The 15,625-nt window shown below is 40.9% G+C and overlaps 1 non-coding gene across 1 annotated transcript; it reads right to left on the bottom strand.

Moving 5' to 3' along the window:
* Positions 1 to 424: 424 nt before the first annotated feature.
* On the bottom strand, positions 425 to 501 carry trnag-ucc. Its single transcript has one exon. It is a non-coding gene; the product is annotated as a tRNA-Gly (tRNA).
* Positions 502 to 15,625: the final 15,124 nt, after the last annotated feature.

The following is a 15,625-nucleotide window of genomic DNA, read 5'->3' as shown; positions in this document are numbered from 1 at the left end:
ACTCTGGACCCTGATCTCTCTTTTGACGAAGATATCAAGACTGTTTCAAGGACAGCTTTTTTCCATCTATGTAACATTGCAAAAATCAGAAACTTTCTGTCCAAAAATTATGCAGAAAAATGTATCGATGCTTTTGTCACTTCTACACGTACTCTACGGTCACAAGACGCAGGCCTCGTAACTGTCCCTAAAAATTCTAAGCAAACAGCTGGAGGCAGGGCTCTCTCCTATAGAGCTGCATTTTTATGGAATGGTCTGCCTACCGATGTGAGAGACGCAGACTCGGTCTCAACCTTGAAATCTTTATTGAAGACTCATCGCTTCAGTAGGTCCTATGATTGAGTGTACATTTACATTTAAGTCATTTAGCAGACGCTCTTATCCAGAGCGACTTACAAATTGGAAAGTTCATACATATTCATCCTGGTCCCCCCGTGGGGAATGAACCCACAACCCTGGCGTTGGAAGCGCCATGCTCTACCAACTGAGCCACACGGGACCGAGTGTAGTCTGGCCCAGGAGTGTGAAGGTGAATGGAAAGGCACTGGAGCAACGAACCGCCCTTGCTGTCTCTGCCTGGCCGGTTCCCCTCTCTCTACTGGGATTCTCTGCCTCTAACCCTATTACAGGGGCTGAGTCACTGGCTTACTGGTGCTCTTCCATGCCGTCCCTAGGAGGGGTGCGTCACTTGAGTTGGTTGAGTCACTGACGTGATCTTCCTGTCTGGGTTGGCGCCCCCCTTGGGTTGTGCCGTGGCGGAGATCTTTGTGTGCTATACTCGGCCTTGTCTCAGGATGGTAAATTGGTCTTTGAAGATATCCTTCTAGTGATGTGTGGGCTGTGCTTTGGCAAAGTGGGTGGGGTTATATCCTGCCTGTTTGGCCCTGTCCGGGCGTATCGTCGGATGGGGCCACAGTGTCTCAGCCTCCAGTATTTATGCTGCAGTAGTTTATGTGTCGGGGGGCTAGGGTCAGTCTGTTATATCTGGAGTACTTCTCCTGTCTTATCCAGTGTCCTGTGTGAATTTAAAAATGCTCTCTCTAATTCTCTCTCTCTCTCTTTCTTTCTCTCTTTATTTCTTTCTTTCTTTCTCGCTCTCTCTCTCTCTCAGAGGACCTGAGCCCTAGGATCATGCCTCAGGACTACCTGTTCTGGTGACTCCTGGTTGTCCCCAGTCCACCTGGCCGTGCTGCTGCTCCAGTTTCAACTGTTCTGCCTGCGGCTATGGAACCCTGACCTGTTCATCGTACGTGCTACCTGTCCCAGACCTGCTGTTTTCAACTCTCTAGAGACAGCAGGAGCAGTAGAGATACTCTCAATGATCGGCTATGAAAAGCCAACTTACATTTACTTCTGAGGTGCTGACCTGTTGCACCCTCGACAACCACTGTGATTATTATTATTTAACCATGCTGGTCATCTATGAACATTTTAACATCTTGGCCATGTTTCTGTTATAATCTCCACCCGGCACAGCCAGAAGAGGACTGGCCACCCCTCATAGCCTGGTTCCTCTCTAGGTTTCTTCCTAGGTTCTGGCCTTTCTAGGGAGTTTTTCCTAGCCACCGTGCTTCTACACCTGCATTGCTTGTTTTTGGGGGTTTTAGGCTGGGTTTCTGTACAGCACTTTGAGATATCAACCTGATGTAAGAAGGGCTTTATAAATACATTTTATTTGATATAGCCTGGATAAGTGCCATGGAATCTTTAGTGACCACAGAGATTCAGGACACCCGTTTAACATCCGATCTGAAAGACGGCACCCTACAGTACAGGGCAACATCCCCAATCACTGCCCTGGGGCATTGGGATATTTTTTTTAGACCAGAGAAAAGGGTGCCTCTTACTGGCCCCACTGCAAGCCAGCAGTGGGATGGATGGTGGTATGCTGCTGGCCAATCCTCTCCACTCTCTTTTAAAGGTGTGTTACTGCCATCTTTTGGTTTGTGAGTTTCAGTAATAATATACAGGAGTGAGCGAGGTATTTATGTAATAACTGACTTTTTCACTAGATGGCACTATGTTCACTATTGATTATCATTCAAGCCTATATGGTATATGATTCAATCACTATAGATAATCTAAAACTTGTTTCTGGTTATGTTCTGAGTCTCCACCCTTTTCTAGAAGTGTGCACATGGGTTTAAAACCATATGAATGGTGTAAGAATTGGCAGTTTCCATCCACCATTGTAAAATCCATGCAAGAAAGTGTTTAAATGCACACTTTGGGAGAAGGGTGGATAGTTGATATGCAGCTACTAATGGTCTCCAGAAAAGTGTCTTGTGAATTTAAATATCTGCTAAAAAAAATGGGATGGGATTAAAGTTGGTCAATTATCAAATGTAATTTATTATTTATTTTATTAATTATTTTCTTCTTTTTCTTCTTCTTCTTTCCATACTCTCTTTATTTTTGTTTTCCCTTGACATAACCTGAAGGTTATCAGTTCTCCAGATTAATGGGCTAATAAATATGTGCCATAAAAATGCCTCATAAGCAGAAAACCTCAAGGGGGATATTCAACACTGTGCAATGTTCAGAACTTTACAGCAGAAGTCTAATGACCATAACTGACAAGATTATTCATTATGTGGAAGAAAAAGGACTGTGCACTTAATACAAAACACCTTACGCAATATCTTAAAGGAATAAAAACATGAAAGCCAATGCACCCCAGTTAAAACACTGCACTATACCCCAATCCAGACACCTTTTGTTTACCCGGTAAGTAAGAATCCCTGCATCAGCATGGCAGAATGAAAAATACTTCAACTGGTTCACAGAGGAGTCAGTGCACCACATCACCAAGTAGTGCGCTGCTTTTATTGGCAAGGAACTGATACATCCATCTCTCACATCAGGAGGGCAAAGGTCAACAACAACCCATGGTCTAGACCAAGTGCTCTGTTCAATTTGTATCTCTAAAGTGTTACAGATTGCGTGCTAGAAATGTAAAGGTACATTTCTGATTGAGCCAACATATGCAGGGTTTACCGTGAATGCAGTCTCCGGCTAACGCGGGAACATTGCCTTTAAATTTCAATCATGCTGTAACGCTGAACTTTTGCGATACTGATTAAATAGAGCCCCAAATGATATATAATCTGTTCCAAATTACACCCTATTTAAAAGTAGTGCACGAAATGGAGAATAGGGTGTCGTTGAGACAAAGGCCGCCATGCATTACCAGCAATGTTAATTATGAGATCAGCTATAATTGTCTTTTTAGAATAATTTGTGTCAATGGGAGAGAGAGAGCATTATTACAGTGGCATAATTACCCAGCCTCTCGCAGGGAGAGGTTGCCCTGGTTGCACCATGTGGCTCCAGAGAATCAGCCGAACACTTGAAAAGATAGATTTTATTTGCATCAGCTAATCCCACCCTGAAAAAAACCCTCTTATGGTGAAATGGTGAAGCTAACAAACAACATATTTACAGCAGTCTATGTGGGCTAAACTGTGGATCATTTTTTATTGCTTTGGCACAAAATGCATTCAATGACTATATCTTTCAAATTTCATGAATTCTTTTCTCACTCAGACACAACCACCACCAAAGCTCTATATACCTACAGGCCAATTTGCACATTAAACTTAAGTTCAAAACCTAACATAACACAAAATTGAACAAGACAGCAATTACCTACATTTCTATAGTAATACCGTATTGAAATATATTTCAAATCTAAAAAATGAAATACTATCAAAACAATTAGGCCAACCACACCTGATTCCAATTGTAGCTGAACACCTACCCAGGTGTTAGTCTTTCAATTTCATTACCATCTATACAAAAGGGGACATCTTAGGAATAATGCTGTACTGTAATGTAAACATGTACACAGCCAGATATAGAGAAGTGGCTGATAGAGAAAGAAGATTGGCTGGAAGAGGAAGAGGAAGAGGGAGAGGGAGAGGAGTACGTATGCGTGGTGGAAGAAGACTGAGAGGAAGATCAAGAGCTGTAGTCTCAGATGAGATTAGGGCTACTATAATTGATCATGTAATAAATAATGGTCTATCAATGAGAGAGGCTGGTCTGAGAGTGCAGCCAAATCTGCAACGCTAAACAGTGGCATCCGTTGTGAGAGATTTCCATTAAAAGAACAGGTAAGATGTGCATTCTGCAAGGGAATCTGACTGAACTGCACATTACAGAAGTAAATTGAGAAAAGCTTCCAAACCCACTTGTGTGTAATTGTAATTGATTTTCACCGCTGTGCAGGAAACTGCAATCGTTGATATGGTCATCAGTAACAATGTCAGAAAGCTAACAGAGATTCGGGACAGACAACGTTACATTTGGAAATATTCACAATGTAAGCATAACTATTTCTAGAGTCCTGAAACAACATCAAGTCAGGATGAAGCAGTTGTACACTGTCCGCTTTGAGAGGAACTCTGAACGAGTCAAGCAACTCAGAAACCAATATGTCCAGGTAAGATGACTATAAAAAAACAGAACTGGTTTTGAAGAAAACCAAACAGGGCAGAGGCAGGTATAATGTAAACTACCGTAATAGCCTAACTCTTGTGTTGTCTTGTGGATTTATTTTAGAGCGTTATGGAGATTGAAGCCAGGCAAAGACCCCACATATTCATCTTTATGGATGAGGCTGGTTTCAACTCGGCCAAAACACGGCGGCGAGGAAGGAATGTGATTGGGAAAAAAGCCACAGTGGATGTCCCGGGCCAGAGGCGTGCCAACATAACAATGTGTGCAGCAATATCCTCTGATGGATTGCTGTTACCCAAACCTCTAATTGGGCCATACAACACCGAGCATCTCATTTCATTCCTGGATGACCTCTATGGAAGGGTTGTGCCAGGTGAGGAAAGGGTTGCAGTGAGACGAAATCGGCCAACGTTTGTAATTGTATGGGGCAATATGGGATTTCACCATTCCCGTGCAGTCACAGAACCTGTGGCCAAATGCAGAAGACAGGGTTGACTAGCATTGCTACTGTATCTGTATCGGTAGATGGTGTGTATATACAAATTATTGTATTTTGGGATCACTCAATGCCAAAAAAATTACATAATACATATTGAAGCATATTGCATCATGTCTTATTCATTCCTGTAACATATACTGCAGTGAATTCTAAACAGTAGAGAGGTGTCATTCTTGTTTTGTAAAGACATTTTACAAAATAAAACATTGTGTAATGCTACTTGTTAGTGTTTTTTAGGTCATTGTTTTATGAGTGACAAAGTGTGCTTGTTGGGTGACAACCTTTGCTAGTGTTATGGAAGAATGAGTTGATTTGAGACATGTATGAAGTGTTTTGGTAGTTTTAGTGCATTTTGGATGTGAAATGAACTGCTGTGCCAAGCTGAAAGTTGGTTAGAACTGTGTGAAGAGTTTTGAAAAAGTGACCTAAGTATTGAGAAATGGGTTCTAGCGATTGTAAAAAAAAAAAAAAATAAACTGTAAAGCTATTCTTATATAGTAGTTCCATCTGTGGTTGAATGAGTTTGTGTGTTTTGTTGTTCAAACTCATTGCTCATAGGCTTGTAAGTTCATTAAAGTATCATACAGTATGTTCTGTGTGTAATATAGTGTTATAACGGTTCCTTTCCCAAGTGGTATGTAGCTGAGAAATCACAATTTAGTCTGAAAAAGTGTGTTTTGGCTCAACTCATGTTATGTAACCCAACACACAAACATTGTTAGTGGATCTTCAGGTTTCGGGCTGTTGTACGTTCACTTAGGGAGAATCTGAATGAACTCATGTCTTGTGACTGGTGACAATAATGCCACAGTACAGCGACAGATTGAAATGGTGAGTTTTGTGCACAGAACTGTAAAAAGGGACCGAAACAGGAACCGCCCAACCGGTTCAGAGCCCGTGCATCAGAGGCATTGACCACTGAAAAGTCAGCTCTGCATAGGTTTTCATAAAACTCATCCATATTTCATCACATACATTAACCTTCATTCCCAGTACATTATTAATGGGTGCATTTTGGATGAAGTGGGGGTGGCAGAGCATGAAAAATATTTTTGGGACACAATTTCCCAACACACCACTGCACTCTAGTTACAGCACAGTCAGTCTGACAAACTGTTAATTCATGATCTACAAGAACAGATTATTATATTATCCAAAAGTAATTCCATGAAGCAATTTCATAAAAGTATCATGTTAATTTACTTTGAATGGCATTCTGATCAAATCAGTTCAACTGTGAGGTGAAAAGGTCAGAAGGTGGCAGATAATACAGAAATTTAACTTTATAAAACTGACATGATTATTACCTATTCTACATGACATATAATCATATGTGTTCTGCACAATTCATTTCTATCTGAATTATTTGTGACGCTGGACCCTCTTGCAGGCCCCTGATGTGTATTGCATGGACATAACACACGGAAGTGGATGTCTGTGGGTTCTATGAAGAGGACCAACATAAATATAAACTCATAATGGTCCTCTGGACTTTTGAATAATCGATTCAACAAGTGGATAAGTGCATCATATATAACTCACTGCAAGTGTACACTAGATTAGGGTTGCAAAGCTACTGGTAATTTACCAAAGAATCTTCAGTACTTTTTGTAATTAACAGAAAATCTATGCCAATCTTTTGGAAATGTGGTAATTTATACTTGAATAATGTATAAAAAAATGTTTTTATCTGTGTCCATATTGTCAATGAGTTTTATAGTACAGTCATGCCAAAAGTTTTGAGAATGACACAAATATAAATTTCCACAAAGTGTGCTGCTTCAGTGTCTTTAGATATTTTTATCAGATGTTACTATGGAATACTGAAGTATAATTACAAGCATTTAAGTGTCAAAGGCTTTTAATGACAATTACATGAAGTTGCAGAGTCAATATTTGCAGTGTTGACCCTTTTTTTTAAGACCTCTGCAATCCGCCCTGGCATGCTGTCAATTAACTTCTGGGCTACATCCTGACTGATGGCTGCCCATTCTTGCATAATCAATGCTTGGAGTTTGTCAGAATTTGTGGGTTTTTGTTTGTCTACCCGCCTCTTGAGGATTGACCACAAGTTGTCAATGGGATTAAGGTCTGGGGAGTTTCCTGGCCATGGACCCAAAATATCGATGTTTTGTTCCCCGAGCCACTAAGTTATCACTTTTGCCTTATGGCAAGGTGCTCCATCATTGTCACGCCCTGACCTTAGAGATCCTTATTATTCTCTATGTTTGGTTAGGTCAGGGTGTGACTCGGGTGGGAAATTCTATGATTTCTGTTTCTCTGTTTTTGGCGGAGTGTGGTTCCCAATCAGAGGCAGCTGTCTATCGTTGTCACTGATTGGGGATCATACTTAGGCAGCCTGTTTGTCCACCTGAGTTTGTGGGATCTTGTTTTCTGTTTAGTGTCTTAGCCTGACAGAACTGTGCGCTTTCGTTTTCGCTTTTGTTATTTTGTTTGAGTGTTTTTTGAATAAAAGAATCATGAACACTTTCCACGCTGCCCTTTGGTCTACTATTTCTACCACCAACGAGAGACATTACAATCATGCTGGAAAAGGCATTGTTCGTCACCAAACTGTTCCTGGATGGTTGGGAGAAGTTGCTCTCGGAGGATGTGCTGGTACCATTCTTTATTCATGCCTGTGTTCTTAGGCAAAATTGTGAGTGAGCCCACTCCCTTGGCTGAGAAGCAACCCCACACATGAATGGTCTCAAGATGCTTTACTGTTGGCATGACACAGGACTGATGGTAGCGATCACCTTGTCTCCTCCAAAAGTTTTCGCCTCACTGTGCATGCAGATGCACTCACACCTGCCTGCTGCCATTCCTGAGCAAGCTCTGTCCTGGTGGTACCCCGATCCCGCAGCTGAATCAACTTTAGGAGACGGTCCTGGCGCTTGCTGGACTTTCATGGGTGCCCTGAAGCCTTCTTCACAACAATTGAACCACTCTCCTTGAAGTTCTTGATGATCCGATAAATGGTTGATTTAGGTGCAATCTTACTGGCAATATCCTTGCCTGTAAGGCCCTTTTTGTGCAAAGTAATGATGACGGCACGTGTTTCCTTTCAGGTAACCATAGTTGACAGAGGAAGAAGAATGATTCCAAGCACCAACCTCCTTTTGAAGCTTCCAGTCTGTTAATCGAACTCAATCAATATGACAGAGTGATCTCCAGCCTTGTCCTCGTCAACACTCACACCTGTGTTAACGAGAGAATCACTGACATGATGTCAGCTGGTCCTTTTGTAGCAGGGCTGAAATGCAGTGGAAATGATTTTGGGGGATTCAGTTAATTTGCATGGCAAAGAGAGACTTTGCAATTAATTGCAATTCATCTGATCACTCTTCATAAAATTCTGGAGTATATGCAAATTGCCATCATACAAACTGAGGCAGCAGACTTTGTGAAAATGTATATTTGTTTCATTCTCAAAACTTTTGGCCATGACTGTAGACAGACCATATGGTTCAAGAAAAAATGGCCAAATTAATGAAAAAAGCATGTAATCAACAACGGCATTATTTCAATTACTTCTGCAACTCGTCCAACTATTTACTTTTTTCACAACTGCCACCAGTTTGATATCAAAACATTGACATCAAATACATATTGACATTGTCAAATAAATAAAAGTGTGTAAAAAAGTATAAGTATATTTCATGCTGAAACCCTCATATTAAACACCAACGGCACTCACAAGGTTGATGGTTTATATTTAGTATAATGTTTTACAGCTTTGGCATTCTATTTTTTTAATTATATTATTTAATAATTGTATATATTTTACGTGATAAGACCAGAGATAATTACAGACGCCTGTGATAATCTGAAGTACCCAAAAGGGCCACTTGATGTCCTGTGATAGAATACATACAATTCTTGAAAGATACCAACATTCTGGTAGTTTACTGGTAATATACCCTCCCTTTGCAACCCTACATTAGACTGTAAAAAAAATCTTACTTGCCTTTCCTATCATCAAATCAAATCAAATTTTTGTCACATGTGCAGAATGCTAACTTACGAGCCCCTAACCAATAATGCAGTTTAAAAAAAACAGATATGAATAAGAGATAAAAGTAAAAAGTAATTAAAGAGCAGCAGGAAAATAACGATAGCGAGACTATATACAGAGGGTACCAATACAGAGTCAATGTGCGGGGGCACCGGTTAGTTGAGGTAGTATGTACAGTTGAAGTCGGAAGTTTACATACACTTAGGTTGGAGTCATTAAAACTCGTTTTTCAACCACTCCATAAATTTCTTGTTAAAACAAACTATAGTTTTGGCAAGTCGGTTAGGACATCTACTTTGTGCATGACACAAGTAATTTTTCCAACAATTGTTTACAGACAGATTATTTAACTTATAATTCACTGTATCACAATTCCAGTGGGTCAGAGGTTTACATACACTATGTTGACTGTGCCTTTAAACAGTTCGGAAAATTCCAGAACATTCTATCATGGCTTTAGAAGCTTCTGATAGGCAAAATTACATAATTTGAGTCAATTGGAGGTATATCTGCGGATGTATTTCAAGGCCTACCTTGAAACTCAGTGCCTCTTTGCTTGACATCACAGGAAAATCAAAAGAACTCAGCCAAGACCTCAGAAAACAAATTGTAGACCTCCACAAGTCTGGTTCATCCTTGGGTGCAAATTTCCAAACGCCTGAAGGTACCACGTTCATCTGTACAAACAATAGTACGCAGGTATAAACACCATGGGACCATGTAGCCGTCATACCGTTTAGGAAGGAGACGCATTCTGTCTCCTAGAGATGAACGTACTTTGGTGCGAAAACTGCAAATCAATCCCAGAATAACAGCAAAGGACCTTGTGAAGATGCTGTAGGAAACAGGTACAAAAGTATCTATATCCACAGTAAAACGAGTCCTATATCGACATAACCTGAAAGGCCACTCAGCAAGGAAGAAGCCACTGCTCCAAAACCGCCATAAAAAAGCCAGACTACGGTTTGCAACTGCACATGTGGACAAAGATCGCACTTTCCTCTGGTCTGATGAAACAAAAATAGAACTGTTTGAACATAATGACCATTGTTATGTTTGGAGGAAAAAGTGGGATGCTTGCAAGCCGAAGAACACCATCCCAACTGTGAAGCACGGGGGTGGCAGCATCATGTTGTGGTGGTGCTTTGCTGCAGGAGGGACTGGTGCACTTCACAAAATGTATGGCATCATGAAGAAGAAAATTACCTATCCAAAAGCCCTGACTTCAATCCTATAGAAAATTTGTAGAACTGAAAAAGAGTGTGCGAGCAAGGAGGCCTACAAACCTGACTCCAGTCATTCAACATTCTCACACGAGTGTTCCTTTTGTCCAGGTGGGAAAGGGCAGTGTGGAGCGCAATAGAGATTGCATCATCTGTGGAACTGTTTGGGCGGTATGTAAATAGGAGTGGGTCTAGGGTTTCTGGTATAATGGTGTTGATGTGAGCCATTACCAGCCTTTCAAAGCACTTCATGGCTACGGACGTGAGTGCTACGGGTCTGTAGTCATTTAGGCAGGTTGCCTTAGTGTTCTTGGGCACAGGGACTATGGTGGTCTGCTTGAAACATGTTGGTATTACAGACTCAATGTTGAAAATGTCAGTGAAGACACCTGCCAGTTGGTCAGCACATGCCCGGAGCACACGTCCTGGTAATCCGTCTGGCCCCGCAGACGTGTGTATGTTGACCTGTTTAAAGGTCTTACAGAACAGGTGATGCTCTCATGCATGCCTCAGTGTTGCTTGCCTCGAAGCGAGCATATCAATTATTTAGCTCGTCTGGTAGGCTTGTGTCACTGGGCAGCTCGCGGCTGTGCTTCCCTTTGTAGTCTGTAATAGTTTGCAAGCCCTGCCACATAAGACGAGCATCGGAGCCGGTGAAGTATGATTCAATCTTAGCCCTGTATTGATATTTTGCCTTTTTGATGGTTTGTCGCAGGGCATAGCAGGATTTCTTCTAAGCTTCTGGGTTAGGGTCCCGCACCTTGAAAACGGCAGCTCTGCCCTTTAGCTCAGTGCGAATGTTTCCTGTAATCCATGGCTTCTGGTTGGGGTATGTGCGTACAGTCACTGTGGTGACGACGTCCTCGATGCACTTATTGATAAAGCCAGTGACTGATGTGGTGTACTCCTCAATGCCATCGGAAGAATCCCGGAACATGTTCCCGTCTGTGATAGCAAAACAGTCCTGTAGTTTAGCATCTGCTTTATCTGACCACTTTTTTATAGACCGAGTCACTGGTGCTTCCTGCTTTAATTTTTGCTTGTAAGCAGGAATCAGGAGGATAGAGTTGTGGTTGGATTTACCAAATGGAGGGCGAGGGAGAGCTTTGTACACGTCTCTGTGTGTGGAGTACAGGTGATCTAGAATTTTTTTCCCTCTGGTTGCACATTTAACATTGCTGATAGAAATTTGGTAGAACTGATTTAAGTTTCCCTGCATTAAAGTCTCCGGCCACTAGGAGCACCGCCTCTGGTTGGGTGGTTTCCTGTTTGCTTATTTCCTTATACAGCTGACTGAGTACAGTTTTAGTGCCAGCATCTGTCTGTGGTGGTAAATAAACAGCCACGAAAAGTATAGCTGAAAACTCTCTAGGCAAGTAGTGTGGCCTGCAATTTATCACAATATACTCTACTTCAGGCAAGCAAAATCTAGCATTCCTCAGATTTTGTGCACCAGCTGTTGTTTACAAATATGCAGACTACCCCCCCTCGTCTTACTGGAGTGTGCTGTTCTATCTTGCTGGTGCAGCGTATATCCCGCTAGCTGAATATCCCGCTAGCTGAATATCCATGTCGTCATTCAGCCACGATTCCGTGAAACATAGGATATTAACAGTTTTTGATGTCCCATTGGTAGGATATTCGTGATCGTACCTCGTCTAATTTATTGTCCAATGATTGCACGTTGGCGAGTAATATTGACTGTAACGGCAGCTTTCCTACCTGCCTTCTGCGGGTCCTCACGTGGCATCCCGCTCTGTGTCCCCTGTACCTGCGTTTCTTCCTCTTGCAAATAATGGGGATGTTGGCCCATTGGCCCATTGCTTGTTGAAGAAAAAATCTTTATCTAATCCGAGGTGAGTGATCACTGTCCTGATATCCAGAAGCTCTTTTTTGCCGTAAGATACGGTTGTAGAAACATTATGTACAAAATAAGTTACAAATAACGCGAAAAAATCCGCATAATAACACAATGGGTTGGGCGCCTGTAAAACTGCTGCCATTTCTTCCGGCGCCATTTTATTTGACCTATTTGACATAAAACAGGGGATTAAATGAGGATTTATGAGGATTAAATGTATTTTTTTTTTGAAAAACTGAGTTTAAATGTATTTGGCTAAGGTGTATATAAACTTCAGACTTCAACTGTACAGTACATGTAGGTAGAGTTATTAAAGTGACTATGCATAGACGACAACAGAGAGTAGCAGTGGTGTAAAGAGGGGGAGGAGGGGGCAATGCAAATAGTCTGGGTAGCCATTTGACTAGATATTCAGGAGTCTTATGGCTTGGGGGTAGAAGCTGTTTAGAAGCCTCTTGGACCTAGACTTGGCGCTCCGGTACCGCTTGCCGTGCGGTAGCAGAGAGAACAGTCTATGACTAGAGTGGCTGGAATCTTTGACAATTTTTAGGGCCTTCCTCTGACATCGCCTGGTATAGAGATCCTGGATGGCAGGACACTAATATGATACATGTTGCACCAATTGGACAACTTAACATGAGCATCGTTATATGATTCACTCTTAAGTATACACACTACAGTATAAGACATTTTCACATAAGACTCCCATACCATGGAGCAAATTATGAGTCATATACTCTACCAACTGTGGCTTTCTGAGGGTGGGGGGGAAGAGGAATAGCTCTCAAGCACTGTATTGTGTTTGAAGAGGACAGATGAGAAAATGTGGAAATGTTCTGTCAAAAAACGGCTGTTTGTCAGTGAGGTATGGGTCTGCAACGCGTCACCAACCGCTAATAGAATTGCTTCTGACCTTTCCAGAGTAAGCCATCATAACAAAAGCTCTCTAATGTTACAATCCTAAGGCAATGATTAGTCATTGTTATAAATAGATAACCCCAGGAAAGAGGTAGGAGCCAAAAGCACTGGAGGAGAATCTGGCCACCTGAAAACATAGTGGGAGCACTGCTGTTAAAAAAAGATATACTGAAATATAGTATACTATACTTCGGGCTCCTCTCTACACTGAATTTAAATAGATCTACATTACAAAAATATACAGTAATTTCTACTACAAATGTGTGGAGCTTGTATGTGGAAACCAATTTGCAGTAGCCAGCTAGGAACTGGGATGTTCAATAATGCTTTTATACTACAGTAATCAGGCATATAATCAGGAATGTGATTGTAATAAAAACGAAAATCATGGGTAGAAAGGCTATCGGTCAACTTTGATTGTTAGATACAGGTGTGCGAAACAGCAGTGCGGATTTTCTAAGGTCAAACGATCAGGAATTCCAGATCAGTCAGGAAAGTAAAAGCCCATCTCTCAGTAGTTCTTAAGGCAGAAGAAAAGTGGTGTACTTAGTCCTTACAAGGTCCTGGTTGGCCCTAACACCGGCCCTAATCTATCACTCTTGTACTTAAAAAGTGGCGCTTGTAAAACACAAAGACCTTTCCAAACCATCGTCATGAATAATGCAGAGTAGACACAACCACTCAATGGTTTCTCACAAGAGGACGACATTTAGTGATAAAGGTACAAAAGACCTGCAGTTTTAATTAAAACCTTGACAAAGTAGGGCAAGCTTAATATAAGCCTTTTGAAGGGCTACAACTCCTCTGGCTTACAGTAGCTCCACAATGACACACATGTTCAATGTGTATGATTAAATAAGATTCTGATTTGCATTCATTATACACATTTGTAGCTTGTGCACCTGTTCATGTGAAAATATATTAATTGTGCAACTGCATGTCCCTTAAAGAGATTTTCCATTACTTTTGAAAGTAGCATTCACGAGTCAAAAGTGGTCCCCGAAAAGGGTGTACTACGTCACGTGCAGATATGGGCACCATGACATTATTGCTCGCTCTGCTGTCTGCACTGAGCCATTGGGCCCACCTGCAACCTTATTGGATAACACTAGGCAGGCCTCAAATGCGAGGGGCTGAAGTTCAGTGGCTAGAACTCTAAATTGATAGGGGGCTGGCCCCCGTGGGGGGAAATGTAGGGAAAATCGCACAGCACGGCTTCAAGAAAACAGTCGCTCTCAAACTAGGGATTTGGTGGCTAATTGATGTAAAACAGTAATTCTGCTCATAGATTTTTCATGTATGAAATGCACAGACACATCGAGCCCAAAACGGGAGTTTAAAAAAAATACTTTCTTAGTCGCCAAAGTACCGGAGCATGTCTTTAAAATGGTTGTGCAGCAATAGGCCCATTACAAGCATTTTCATCCAAAACAAAAATGAACTCATGGTATTTGTAGATTCACATATGTTTATGATTATGATTTAAAATACTGATAGCTAGTTTGTGAAGAGAAAATTTGTTGCTGATTCATTCAACTGCAAGATTCACATCAGATATTGTGATCATGTAAAATGCGTCATTAGCTAATGTCTCAGTCTCCATACTGTCTCTAAGTACACATACTGTAAACATGGTACATCTTATGGACATTAACCATAGCTAATAACCCAATCTCATGGAAGTATTAATATATGAAATGTGAGAAAATGTTTACAAAGCTTGAAATAGGGGCGGCAGGTAGCCTAGTGGTTAGAACATTGGGCCAGTAACCGAAAGGTTGCTAGATTGAATCCCCGAGCTGACAAGGTAAAAATCTGCCGTTCTGCCACTGAACAAGGCAGTTAACCCACTTTTCATAGGCTGTCATTGTAAATAAGAAATTGTTCTTAACTGACTTGGCTAGTTAAATAAAAGTTTAAAAAAAAAAAAAATTAAATAGAAGAAATGGTAACGTGATAATTCAAAACCAGTGGTGGTCAAATTCAGTTTTCACCAAGGAAAAAGACTGAACAGAGAAGGGAACATACAGTGTCTTTGAGGCTTTACAAATAGTAGTTCATCTTTATTAATATATTTATTAATATACTTTATTAATATATTTTCATAAAACAAGTTTGAGACTGTATCAAAAAATCTGTAAAAACATTAGATTTTTTCAACCATTGTTCCTTATGGTGACATAAGATATGAAACGTACATTATTCACTTGTTTTCATCCCACATCGTATTCTTTACAGGATGCAATATTTTCAGTGATGGAAAAGTAAAAAACAAAAAATGTATCTCCCTTCCCCCACAAACTATTAAAGTTGTTTTTGTTTTATGAAAGCGTGATCATAAATCTAGACAAACAAAATATAAAATGATTTCCACCCACCCTCCCAAACCAACTCTACTGATAAAACAGTAACATTTTGGAGATCTTCAGTTTCATAGGCACACCATTATGTACATATACTTGTCCCCATGCCTTGTCTCAACTGATAATGACAGAGGCAGGCAGAACACTAACGATACAGTGCAGCAGCATAGAGGCAGAGGGCAGTGATATTACAGTTCGTTCCCCCTCAATTTTCTTATTTCATTTACTTAATGGTTAGTCTCTCATTGTGATTAAAGAGACCGGGGGGGTGTAATACTACAA

Source organism: Salvelinus namaycush, chromosome 14, assembly GCF_016432855.1.
Source record: "Salvelinus namaycush isolate Seneca chromosome 14, SaNama_1.0, whole genome shotgun sequence".
NCBI classification, from domain to species: Eukaryota; Metazoa; Chordata; class Actinopteri; order Salmoniformes; family Salmonidae; genus Salvelinus; species Salvelinus namaycush.
Note: the sequence above shows the minus strand (reverse complement) of the source record. Positions and strands in the feature narration are given on the sequence as shown.